Consider the following 14,079-nt stretch of genomic DNA (forward strand, 5'->3'; position numbering starts at 1 on the left):
ATACATATATATGTATACACACACACACACACACACACACACACACACACGGAAAAAAAAAACCAACCCCTGCATGTAGTTGTTTATAGTAGCTTTATTCATAATTGCCAAAACCTGGAAAGAATCAAGAGATCCTTCAGCAAGTAAATGAATAAATAAACTGTGGCACATTAGACAATGAGACACTATCTAGTGCTAAAAAGAAATGAGTATAAAACCAGGAAGAAACAGGGAGGAAACATATGCATATTACTTTTTATGGGAGCTTCATACATTGGCTTAAGTCACCTCATTAACATAACAAGGACATCTTTGTCAATCTCATCACTTAGGAAATTCCAAGGGTTTAGGGAACTCTGTGCCTGAAAAGGAGAAAGAAACCAAATCTGTATCTGTTATTATGTAATTCACAATATCACATTTACCCTATGAAGGTCAAGGTCAAATTACATCAGCTCTAGATGTAAGTAAGGCCTGTGTCTTTCCTGAAGCCTGGTATCATGCTCGACTCAGAGGATCCCAGGCTTAACACAGGACTGCAAGTATTTTCTGAGACTCATTCTCATTAGCTTGAGGATGGGTTAGTTATATACAAGCAGTATTAAACTTGGGAAAGCGTTATCTCCAATGTGGCCTAGATATTCAACTAAGGCTCAGGTGTCAAATTCAGAACCATAAAACTAAAACCAAATTGCAGAAACACAGTGATGAAGTTCTAGAACCTAGGTGAGGTTCGGTGGGCTGAGGTCCGGAGCCGACGACCAAGAAAGAAGTCTTGAGACATCTTTGGTGCAAAATGGTGGTTTATTAAAGCAGGGGGACAGGACCCATGGGCAGGAAGAGCTGCTGTCCTGGGTTGTGAGGGATGGCAGGTTATTTTCCCTGCGGTTAGGGGAAGGTGAGGGGAAGGGAGGTTTCATATGCTAAAGAGGGCCTACAAGGTGCCTGGAGTATCCTGGAGGTCTTCAGGGATACCCAGAGGTCTTCCAGTTGGATCAATGTTGTCTTTTGGCAAGCCATTAACATCAAGATAGTTGGGAGATTCCTGGTGGGATGTCACAATCCTGCTATCAAGCGTCTTTGTTAGTGAGATTTAGGTTCAGAAGAGGTTTAACTATATTTACATTTCCTTCTACCTCAGCCTCTTTAAGTTTTGTGTATGGAGGGGAGGGCTTGAGGAACTGAGTTATTTGCCTCTGGAAATTATCAATAGCACAAGGTAACTTCTTTGTATGTAGATCTCTAGGACATTTGTAAACCAAGGGGAACTCTTTGTTTCTCGTTTATGGTGGTCAGGGGTGCCTGAGGAATGTTACACATATTACCGAGGGGAGCGGATGGAGAGGGGGTGCAAGGTGCCAGCTTTGCTTTGTCCTCAGCCAGCCTCCTATCCCTCATCACCAGGACTCTGCAAACTTTTCACGTAATCTGAGTTAATACAGTGTCTCCAACACTTAAAGCCTCTTGATCAAGACTGCCAGATGCCTTTGTTCTCATTATTTTGCTCCCCAAATGTCCATCTTATAATTTCCATTTCCAAATCTTAACACTTCCTTGAATTGAAACTGCTACTTTCCTAAACTTCAGAATCTGTCCTCCTTCCTTGTTCCGCTTTCCCAAAGGGGGAATTCATACTTTAGTAAGTCTCACAGCATGGGAGAGTGAAGCAGAAAGCATGCATCTCTGTAATAAATATGTAAGTATGAATAAATCATACTGATTTATTCCTTTCTGTGTCAAGAGGAGCAATTGAGCTAAGCATGTTTTGCAGGTGAAACTGTATATGGGAGGATGTGTGAGGTCTCATAAGGAAGCATCCTTTCCTAATGATGAAGTCTCAGAATATAGGTGAGTTTCAGTGGGGTGAGGTCTGGAGCCGATGACCAAGAAAGAATTCTTGAGACATCTTTGGTGCAAAATGGTAGTTTATTAAAGCTCGGGCACAGGACCCATGAGCAGAAAGAACTGCTGCCCCGGGGCCATGAGGAGTGTTCCATTCATTATATGCTTGCAAGTTGGGAGGGAGTCAGGGAAGTCAGGGAGGGCATAAGTCTCTAAGGAATTTTGGAAGCAAGGTTTCCAGGACCTTGAGGGACTAGATATTGTTGGAAAAAGGTTATTCATTACCGGTAATATAACTTTTGTTGTGAGACCCTTTAGATGTATATCAGTGGGCCATATGCTTAGGAGTGATTCTCAACTTATATCTTTGGAGGGTTTAGAGATAAAGTTTCTAAGTGAATTGCTAAGTAGACTTATAGGATCCTGATTGGGGGTAGGGGTCAGTCAGGCTGGGATTGCCCTTTGCCTTTAGGAAAGTGTTAAGATGGAAAGTTTCGCTCTGCCTGTTTCAAGGTCTTGTCAGTGGGTAAGGAAATTTAATAATTTTTCTTCTGCCTCTGTTTCCCACATCATTCACCTAAATCCATAATCATATAAATTCTCTAAAATCATTTTGCTCTTACTTCTCATTTTGAAATGTTGCCAATCTTTGATGCTGGGGAAATCCTATCAACATTTTCAGTTCTTGTTTTCAGCTTGGTGAATTTGCCAGGAAAATGAACTTGTGAATATATTGATTCATAACCATACACATTTTTCTTTTTTTGCTGTGATAATGTTGTATTCTATAAAAGATGTTTAAACTGTGATTATTGTTAATTGCTAAGTGTGATGTAGGAAATGGCTGGGGTTCGGAGCCGATGACCAAAAAAGTATTCTCAAGAAGACTTTGGGTACAAAAAGGTGGTTTTATTAAAACACAGGGGCAGGACTTCTGGGCAGAAAGAGCTGCACTGAGGTTGCAAGGAGTGACTGATAATTTATTTTCAACTTGGGAGAGGGTTAGGGATAGCATAAGTCTCAAAGGAATTTTGGAAGCAAGCTTTCCAGGGGCCTAACTTTTGTTAGGAAAAGGTCATTTATTACTGTCCTATAAAACCGTAGTCATGATGGGGCACCTGAGTGGCTCAGTGGTTTAAGCCTCTGCCTTCGGCTCAGGTCATGATCTCAGGGTTCTGGGATCGAGCCCCGCATCGGGCTCTCTGCTCCGCGGGGAGCCTGCTTCCTCCTCTCTCTCTGCCTGCCTCTCTGCCTAGTTGTGATTTCTCTCTGTCAAATAAATAAAATTAAAAAAAAAAAAAAAACCGTAGTCATGATGATGAGGGAACAGAAGGCAAGCTGAGGACAAAGCAGAAGCTGACACCCCACAACCCCTCCCCCATGGGATATATGTGACATTCTTCAGGCACTCCCGGCTGCCCTAAAGCTGAGAAAAGCAAAAGCAATTAGGTAACTTACAGCGATCACAATCCTGCAAGCAATCTACAAGAACAAAGCATTTCGATGGATAACCTAGCTTCCAGAAGGAAATGTAGATACAACTAAATGTTCTTATAACCTGTAGCCCATTGGCAGATACTTGAAGTGGGAGAGTATAATGTTCCTCCAGGAAGTTCCCAACTATCTTCATGTTATTGCCTTGCTAGAGGGAAAAATAACTTGACAACTGCAAGGCTTCCAGTAAACTGTCAGTCTTCTTTAACATATGAAAATCCTTTTGAAACCTCCCTTTTCCTTACCTCTCACCACCCCATAGTATATAATCAGCCACCCCTCACAATCCTGGGACAGCAGCTCTTTCTGCCCATGGGTCCTGTCCCATACTTTAATAAACCACCATTTTGTCCCAAAGACATCTCAAGAATTCTTTCTTGGTCCTTGACTCTGGACTCCACCCCACTGAACCTACCCTACATTCCAAAACCCCATCAATGAGACCCTTCAGATGTATATATTGTTGGGTCTTACGCTTGGAGAATGTTTGCCAACAGTTATCTTGGGGAGTAGAGACAAAGGAAGTTTCTAAAGAAATTTTTGTATGTTAAAGGAGACTTAACAGGATCCAGGGGTGGGGGCGGGGGTGGGGCATAACAATGTTAAGCTAAGAGTGCCCTTTGCCCTTAGCAAAGTATTAACACCGAGGCAGCTGAGCTCCCAGAGGAAGTTCATGCTAGCTGTTTCAAGGACTTGTCAGTGGGCTGTGGGAAGTAAGGAAATTTAATTTTTCTTTTGTCTTTGTTTCCCACATCAAGTGTAACCCAAATGTGTTCTTTTTTATCTTGACTGGTTTTGTCAGTGGTGCTCAGTCCTTGTATTACTTGTCTTCCAGAATTAGTTTGCTACAGTAATTGGAAACATGTTCCATTTTCCTCAATACCGTATCCCTGTATTGAAATGCACAGCTCACATGACTTCTTATCTTGGAGGTCTTCACTCCTGCCGGTTTCCTCCTTTCTGCAGAGGAAATTCATCTTTCTCTTTGTAAAGTCAATGCTTTCACATGTATACGTCTATAAAGGACAACCATTCTACTGTGCTAAATTTGTTTATGCTATTATACATTTCTTATCTAAATGGTATTTTATTAGATAACCTTACATTCATTTCCTGTGAGTGGTGCTTGTTACTGAGGTTGCTTCTGTCTAAATATCCTGAAAATCTAGAGAACACTCAAATGTGCCCTAGAAATTTTTCTTTTCTAAATACGTACATTTTCTGTACTGTTAGAGTAAGCTTTAATATATTTGAAATTTTGTCATAATACAAGAATAAAGTGAGAATTCTTGAGAGTTCACAAAAAGCTTTGGTGGTTAATCATTTAGGATGTGAAAAGGGCCACAGATTATTTTTCTTTTCGTCCTCTCTGTTTACTGTGGGTACCTTGTTCCCCGCCTTGTAAAAATGTTCAGTGGTTTTGACGATCGCTTTCGACCATCTCGCCTACTGCTGTGGTTTGTTATAAACATGCTTCTGGCAATCTGGAAGCCTAAATACAATACAAAGTTTTCATTATTCTTCAACAAGAGATACTGCCTGAAAGTGAAGCCAGAATAGAGAAAAGCAGAGCTCAGTTAGAGGGAGAATGGAGGTGGACACTGAGAGCATAGCTAGAGGGAGATCTGTGGGTCCCCAGTTAATGTGGTCAGTCAGATCTTTTTGTTATCTTTCCAGTTAATCCAGTGAACTAATGAATTCACCATATCTGCTAAAACTAGCTTGAGTCAGTATTGTGATACTTGTAAATAAAGTGTGATGAAAACAAAATTGGTAATGAGAGGAAATTTTTGCAATAGAAAGCCCCCAACTATGAAATCAGTTGATTTAAGATAGGCTGAATGGTAGGGGGAGTATCTTTCCCTCAAGCTGGGAAGTTAATCTTTTTTATGAGGAGCAAAGCGACTGATTAAGCTGATACATGTTGTATGTCTAGAAAGAGACACTTGGTTGAGTAATGTCAGGAAGGAGAGCTATCTTGTCTAACGTGACTGGTGTTTTTGCCACAAGCATTTTTACCACAAACATTTTTGAAGCATAACTAATTGGCTGTCAGATAATTTTGCTATAAAAGATAAAATCACAAAAAAGGGGGATATTCATTAAAAAGGACATAATGAAACATGAAAAATGAATAATGAAATTAAAAGATTATTGCAAAATAAAAAATATTTGAACACATTTAAAATGCGTGTAGATTTATGGCAATACTGCATGAGTAATAGATTGTGTTTCACAAATTGTACCTAAGCACTTGTCTTCCCAGGCTTCATAGTATTATACATGCTTTTTTTTGCTTGTTTGTTTGTTTGGGCTTTTGGGTTTGTTTTTGTTTTGTTTTTTGCTTATTGATTTGTCTCCTCATTTAACATTCCACTTTTTCTTTTTTGGTGAAATTTCTTCCTTCATTAAGAGAGTTATCAGTTTCCAAATACTCATATTTGGAAAGGTGCATGCTTGTGACTGAGCTTTGTACTGTGTTGTGAAAGCCTTCTACACAGTTGTTTGTTTTTGGCATACATGTCCAAAGTCCTAGGGAATATGTGAATTCAACCTCTGTTCCCCTGTAGGGACTGTAATGAGGTCTAAGCTTTATATACTATAAGAGCAGGAGTACTGAGTCAATGGAGAAATGAAACTAAACTGTCAGCTAGTTCATAAAGCCAACAAACTGTCAAATCGAACTGTCAACCAGTTAATTTTTTTCTTATGACAGATTGCCTTTTGGCCCAATAGGGCAAAAATGTGGAAATTCTTACTGCAAAACTATCTAGAACTATTGTCTAATACCTGCAGCCTGAGTAAAGTATGTGGGTGTGGAGAGAGGAGAGGACTAAGTTTTGGTCTCATTGGCTTAACCGTTTTTGATGGCCATTCACGGATGATAACTGAGAGTCCGATAATTGCCCATATTGGGAGGTTGCACTAGCAAGATCTTTTGCTCCTGGCAAGGTGGGGAGCAGGAAGCAAATTCAGGAATGCCACTGGGAAAGGAGGACACTAGATTCTTTTTTTTTTTTAATAAAGATTTTATTTATTTATTTGACAGAGAGAGATCACAAGTAGGCAGAGAGGCAGGCAGAGAGAGTGAGAGGGAAGCAGGCTCCCTGCCAAGCAGAGAGCCCGATGCGGGACTCGATCCCAGGACCCTGGGATCATGACCTGAGCCGAAGGCAGCGGCTTAAACCACTGAGCCACCCAGGCACCCAGGACACTAGATTCTTTAGCTTTATGTGAAAACTTCCCATACTATAATCTCTTTCTGATCAAATTAATTGCTATTCATATAGTATAGACTCATCAACTGGGATTTAGCCTTATGGAATCGGATAGAATACACATTTAGCCATTAATTTGGAGGCAGAGGCCTGAAGGGAGGCTATCAAAATACAGACCAAGACTGTGTATAGAGAACCAAAGCCTGTTGCTAAGAGACAGAACTGCTGAATCCAGATTAATCTACTTTGAATAACACTTTAGGTTTGGTTACTTGACTGGGGAGTAGAAAGAATGCAAACTTGCCAGCTTTTTATTGTGACATACATACACACACACATATATACATATATGTATTTATATTTATATTTATATATTTCCTAGTGTATATATATACCAGGAAAACACCAAGCCAGCTGAGAAAATATTCATTATTGTTTATTGCTAAGGTTTGAAACCAGCCCCACAAAAGTAGAGCGCTAAAGCAGAAGAGCTGTCCAATTTCCTTTCCACATGGCGAGGTCAATAGAAGGGTGACTTTTCCAGTGAAGAGAATCAGGGGTAGTGAAATTGGTTGACCAAGGAAGTCATTTCACTGCCTTGGCAGGAAGTCTTTGCTTTCCGTGTCCCAGAAGTACAATAGATGCCTTACATGTTGTTTCTCTTTCTTTTCCTTTATAAACTGGAGCTTTGTTGGATGCTTATCTGTTTTACATCATCAGTGTGCAGGCTTTACATAAGGTGCCCTTGTGCAGTGACAACCTTTACAACTAAACACTCTGGCATCAGTTATGACCAATATGGTGCCACATGGACATGAAAATTGGAAATCAGCCTGGATAGTGCTTTGGACGTGCTAAATAGTTTGGTACAACAGCGTTAAGTTACAGGGAAAGATTTATAACATCCTCCTTCCCGACGAATGAGATCACAATGTTAAAGACCTTGTGACTATAATCTGAAGTTTGGATTCCATACATTAAGCAGGGGTGAGTCACTACAGACTTTAAGATAAAGTCAGATAATCAGAGCCATGATTCACAGAGTGAGGAGGTTACAGTGAAAATAGAAGAAACTAGAGTCGGTGTCCATTATTAAGGACTTGGGTTATGGAGGACAGTGCTGAAATACCCACAGGTTTTACTTATGTGGTGAATAAATACCACAAGCGGTGTTTCCTTAATATCCATCTTACTCAGGATTTTAATCTTTGATTCTCTACCAGAACAAAAGCGTTTTTTTGGTTTTTTTTTTTTTTTAGAGGTATTTTTAAAGAAAGATATGTTGGGCTCAGATTATATACACACAGAGTTTGTAAAAATATTTTACAAAACTTATTAAAAAGATAGAATGGAAGAAGACACGTATAAATGTGATATAGTTACATATAAAAATAAGAGAAGGGGCACCTGGATGGCTCAGTGGGTTAAGCCTCTGCCTTTGGCTCGGGTCGTGATCTCGGGTCCTGGGATCGAGCCCCACATCTGGCTCTCTGCTCGGTGGGGAACCTGCTTCTCTCTCTCTCTCTCTGCCTTCCTTTCTGCCTACTTGTGATCTCTCTCTATCAAATGAATAAATAAAATCTTTAAAAAAAAATAAGAGAAAATAATTTAAATGGAAACCTTGGTGATGGGGACTTTGGTAGCAGAAAATTCAGAAAGGAAAGAAAAACAGGTATTCTGGAATTGTCGGGTTGGAGATCTAACTCACTGTCAGACTTTACTCCATGATGCCAAGATTGCAGGCAGTCAATAAATGCACATGAGGTAGAGAAGGGTCACCACGTCAAGGGGGCAGAGCGGGGTTACATGTCAAGGGCAACATACCAGGTCCTGCTTTCCCACACTGGACATGTCTTTTTTGACCAGTGTAGACAGGGTCTGTAGGTGTGATGTGGGGGATTCCCCTTACTGGAGAGACTTTTCAGCTGTTCTGTTACAACCCAGAGTTGTATGGCTTTCATAATATTCTCCAGGGAGCCCTATATCACCAACCCCGGGTTTTATTTACTCTGCACAGTTTTATTTACTCTGCACAATCCTTAGCCAGAACCATCTTTCTAAGGGCATTTTAAAGACAATCAGTCTTCCTCTGAGCAAATCTCATTAGTTTCCTTCCTTGAAAAAGTCCACTTGACAAGGAAATTATGTCATCTGCCTCTTTTTCCCAGTACCTTTCCTGTCTCCCACCCAGGAATGACTGGAAAGCTGGCGCATTGCCTTACTCCTTTTCCCTAATAATATTTCAGAACCATTCTGAATTATACATGAGATAAAATGAGTTTTATGTCCAGGAAGTGTCCTACAGTTATAGCGAACTGATACAGGGCATGAAGGAAGTTGTGAAGAGCCAGGTGATCTAGAAAGGAAGATGGCTTTTGTGGGTGGGAGTGAAGAGGAGGTGTTTTTTAATCCTGGGAGAACTGACTGAACGCAATGTAAGGAAGTAAACTTTTCACTTATCTTTGATAGACTGACTGCAGTTTGATTGACTGTACTGAGGGTATTAGACAATTTTAGAATCATTATATAAATCAACATGTCTCTCACATGTAAAAATGTTTTCTTTTAAATTGAATGCTTGTCTTCTTTTTTAAGAAAAAAATTAAATATATACATTCTGGGCAAACATATGGTAGGCTTTAAAACTGCTAGCAAATAACCTACATAATTGGACAACCCATTATCTTGATTATTATTATTACTTACCACAGATATAGCATTTGACTAAAACGGTATTCACTCAAAGTAACTGACAAGCATTAATTACTTAATGTGTTCATGTTCTTCATGGATAAGTTAAATATAGTTGACTATATATGTGAGTATATACACAAACTGCCCTAGGATTAGTGTGGAATAAAAAGAGAGATTTGCTGCCTGTTGAATGTATATATAATAATATCCATAAAATTCCCAACAAATGGAATCAGTCTTCTTTTCAGAATTAATACTCTCAATAATAACACTTCTAATCACTTTTAGACTTATTTTTAGCAGAAAAAATATTTTAATCAGGAAGTTCTCTGCAGTTAAACTTTTATGGTAATTTTTTCCAGTTTCATTCAAGTATAATTGACAAAACCAAATTGCATATATGTAAAGTATACAGTGTGATTTCTTTTGAAAAAACAAACAATTGCAATTTCTTAGAACAGTTTTAGGTTCCTAGCAAGGTTGAGGGGAACATTTGGGTGTTTCTCCTATACCCCTTTCCCCTACCCATAAATAGCCTCCCCTGCTACCTACCTCTCTTACCAGAGTGGTAAGTTTGTTACAATTGCTGAACCTACATTTTTGACTTGATGTTGCTATTTCTGACTCAGTGTACCAAGTCAGCCATTCCAAGTCACATATATATTCATGACATTTTGACTGAATTAATTTTATCTTTTAACTGATCAACACTACATTAGCTTTCTGGTTTTTTATATTTTATTATGTTATTTATATTAAATTATCTTTTACAGTTTGTAAAAATAATAGAAAATATGGCACTTTTCCTTCTCTGCCTCACCTATTAGACAAAGAAGAGCTATATAGGCAATGAACACTGTAGGCCACCAGAATGGTGGGAGGAATCAGAGCGGTATGACCAGTCCTGGACGAGAGGCTTCCATAATGTGTAAAGACAGGGTTTCAATAGGAATTAAGTTGTTCCATAATTTATTCTAATATACTCTGTTTTACTCTTGTGTTCTTTAGGTCTCTTCTGCTTTAAAGTGAGTCTTTTTTTTTAAAATCCTAATTACAATCTGAAAAGCAACCAGGCTTATTCTTCTCATTGAAAATCTGATAAGAAACATGGATCCTCTACCCAGAAAATACACATACATATATAAGCACAGGATTTTAAGGACTTACATACAATGTCTATCTGAAAACTGCATGGCTGTTTCAAAAAACAAATGTTAAGAATCCCTCTGCTTTATAAAATGTAAGAGGAAAATGTTTACAATTTCATCTAATAGTAAGTAGATTAGAAAATTTATAGTTGAAATAAACTATTCTTTAATGAATTAATTTATATACCTCTCCCTTTTATAAAGTTTTAAAGATCTAAAACTTTAATTCATGTGTACTAATCTACAATTTTGAAATTTTGTACTAATATTTATATATCTGCTTATGAAAAACTCTGATAAATAATTTTGAGTTAAAATTCTTTCTAACTTCTTAAGTGAGTTCTAATATTTTGTAACAATATAACCATCCTCATATCTCATTTAAAATTTTTCTCACATTCCTAAAGTATTATTATGATTTTTGGAAAAGTGACATGACTGAGAGCCAATGTAATCTACACATGTGAGTCTACAAACACAATAACAGCAGCCTTTTCATGTCATGTATATGTACACAGCTTAGCTGCCCTAAATTTATAGAGTCTGTAATGGGTCTACTTTGCCTCTTACGTATTTGGCTTTCTTGAAGTCCTTATTTAAAACAACTACTTTCTAAATGAATGCTAGTCCTTTCTCCTTGCTATGTGATTATCAAAAGATACACCTACAGAAAAATCTGAATAGAAATACAAGAGTTTTTAAAGATATTTGTTAATATTGATATAATAGTGTGGCAGTATGAGAATGAGGAAAATTATCTGTTCCAGTTATCCCATTTTGTGCAACAAGCCAACCCGAAACTAGTGGCTTTAAAAAACAATATAATGTTCCTCATGGTTCTGTGGTTTGCCTACTTTTAGCCCCAAATTTCTCACTGGAAGTCTTTTGAGGAGTTGCAGGCAGGTAACAGCTGGTACCAAGGTCATCTGAAGGACAGACTGAGATGATTACTGGCATTCCTGATGGCTTGTTCAGCTAGAGCTGCCAACTAAGCACCTCCCATGAAGTCTCTCTATAGGACTCCAACGGAGCCCTCACAACCTGGGTAGCTGGTATTCTTTTTTTTTTTTTTTCCTAAGATTTTATTTATTTTAACAGAGAGATACACAGTGAGAGAAGGAACACAAGTACGGGGAAAGGGAGAGGGAGAAACAGGCTTCCCACCAGCCAAGCAGGGACCCCGATGTAGGGGTTTGATCCCAGCACCCTGGGATCATGACCTGAGCTGAGGGCAGATGCTTAACAACTGAGCCACCTAGGTGCCCCGGTAGCTTGAATTCTTACATGGAGTCTTAGGCTTCAAAGAGAAATGGATGGTGGAAACTTCCAAGGCTCTTATAAAGGCTAGGCCCAGAACTGGGATCCTGTCATTTTGCTGTAGGTAAAGGAAACCATGAAAGCCAACCCAGATCTCACAGGAAGAAAATAAGGCTCTACTCTTAGTGGGAGGAATAGCAAAAAATATACTTGAATCTATCACAGTATCCATTGAGATAATTCCCAGATATAAGCAGGGCTAATGAGCTATAGGAACAGAGTTATCTAATATTATACTTTCAATTGCTATTTCCATAAGATAATACTTAATACTCAGTGTTGCTCTTATGTCCATAAGATAATACTTAATAATACAATACAAATTTTATACAAATATAATTCAAATACAAATAATACTAATAATACAAATTTTCATTAGTCTACCAAACACATACAGAAAGGCTGTGCACAATTAGGGATAGGAGTATTAAAAGGAAGCATAACCTGTCTCATATTTACCACACTTTAATGATAATAATAGTGCTAATAATAATAAAAATAATAATAGAACAACATCTTATCTACATTCGGATAATGAGAACAAATGGATGGTTACCAGAGGAGAGGTGGATGGGGGATGGGTTACATAGGTGATAGGAATTAAGGAGTGTACTTGTTGTGATGGGCCCCTCGTGTTGTATGGAAGTGTTGAATCACTATATTGTACACCTGAAACTTGTATTATTCTGTATGTTAACAAACTGGAATTTAAACAAAAACTTAAAAAAAAAGAATTTAGGAAAAGCAAAGCAAAACAAAACAAAGATAATGAGAAGCAGCCTAATGAACAGGACAGAGTTAGTAGTACTTCTGAATCTTCATCATATAAAATCTGAATCACAATAAAAAATGTTTGTGCGGTCTAAAGACTCCCAATTGGTCTTATTTATCCAAAAGTTCCCAAACTTATTTCAACCGAGTTTGTGTGCTTGCCTTCTCTTTCTCTGTCTCTCATTCTCCCTAACAACTATTAATAGCTAACGACATTGGTGTTTACTAGACACATTATGGAAAATGCTTCTTGGCAAAATATGATAGAGTGTGTTGAGTTGATAAAAAGGAAAAATATCTTTGGAGTATAGCTTTCAAGGTAGGTTGATGAAGGAAATAAAACTCTAGTAGAATCATTAAGGAAACTTGTTTTAGAAGAGAGGAAAGGAAATTTTGTTAGAAAGAATATTAGAGATCATGCGGGCCAAGCGTTTTCATATTTTCAGTGGAGTCCTAAGGTTTTTTTCCTAAGGTGTTTCAGAGAAGACCAGGAAGGGAAGTGGGTATACAAGCTAGTGAGACTCTAATATTTCGCCAAGCAACATCCAAAACAGCTTAGTTTATACCGCTTCTCTCTGAGGAGTTAAATATTAGATTTTACTTGAAATAGTAACGTTGATTAAAAGTTGAAGAACAAGAAAGAGGAGAGGAGGGGGAGAAAGAGGGTTAATTCAAAGAGTAAGTGGCACAAAGAAATAAAATAAAGATGCCCTGACTCTTAGACAGGACATTTTCACTTTTATACATCATCTCTGAGAAGGGGAAATCCTGAGAGTAAAAAAGTTAGGTTGTGGTCAGATTGTGAACAACCTTGAGTTCAGTATAAAAATTTTGTCATTATTCTTATAGTTTTAAAAATTCCACAAATATTTCTTAGCAGAAAATTAGATTACATTTTTAGAAGATAAAGTGTGAGTAGTACGAGATAAAATTGAGGAGAAACATATTGCAGTTGAAAAGGAAAATATGTGAACAAAATTTGACTGTTTACCTAAACAATTCCGACAAAAGGTAGGGAATTCTAAGGGCTATTAATTCCATGCTAATGGAAAGGAAAACAGAAAGGGCAACACATTGTCTACACTGAAGTTAAGAAACTTTCTTAATTTGGATGATTTTGATTTTTAATTCTGTATTAAAAATTTCTAACAAATTTAAGCCATAATTATAGCAATTTTGTTCAGTTACTAATATTTATGTATAAGCATCTTATCTCTAACATGAGAGAATTTTTTTTCCTTCATTTTAAAATATAGCATTAAGACAAATTTTTTCATCTTCTTAAATAATTTTGAGGTGAAATCAGCCGGTGTTATTGGATTGTTTACTGAAAAAGGAAATTAACAGTAGTTTAATACATTTAATTGTGTGGACAAAGGGCATCACCACAAGCCACTATCTGAAACATACCACTTAAATTGTTAATTGTAAGTTTTTGTAATTAAGCTAATTCTTTAAGCCCCACTAGAACAGACATGTTTGTCTTATTTGCTATCATTTTCCCAGTGTCTGTCATCTGGCAGACACTCAAGTGGTAGACACAGAATGTATTCTGCCACCCAATAGACAGTCAGAGTTATCTATAGAATGAATAT

The sequence above is a fragment of the Meles meles genome, chromosome 17, assembly GCF_922984935.1.
Source record: "Meles meles chromosome 17, mMelMel3.1 paternal haplotype, whole genome shotgun sequence".
Classification (NCBI taxonomy): domain Eukaryota; kingdom Metazoa; phylum Chordata; class Mammalia; order Carnivora; family Mustelidae; genus Meles; species Meles meles.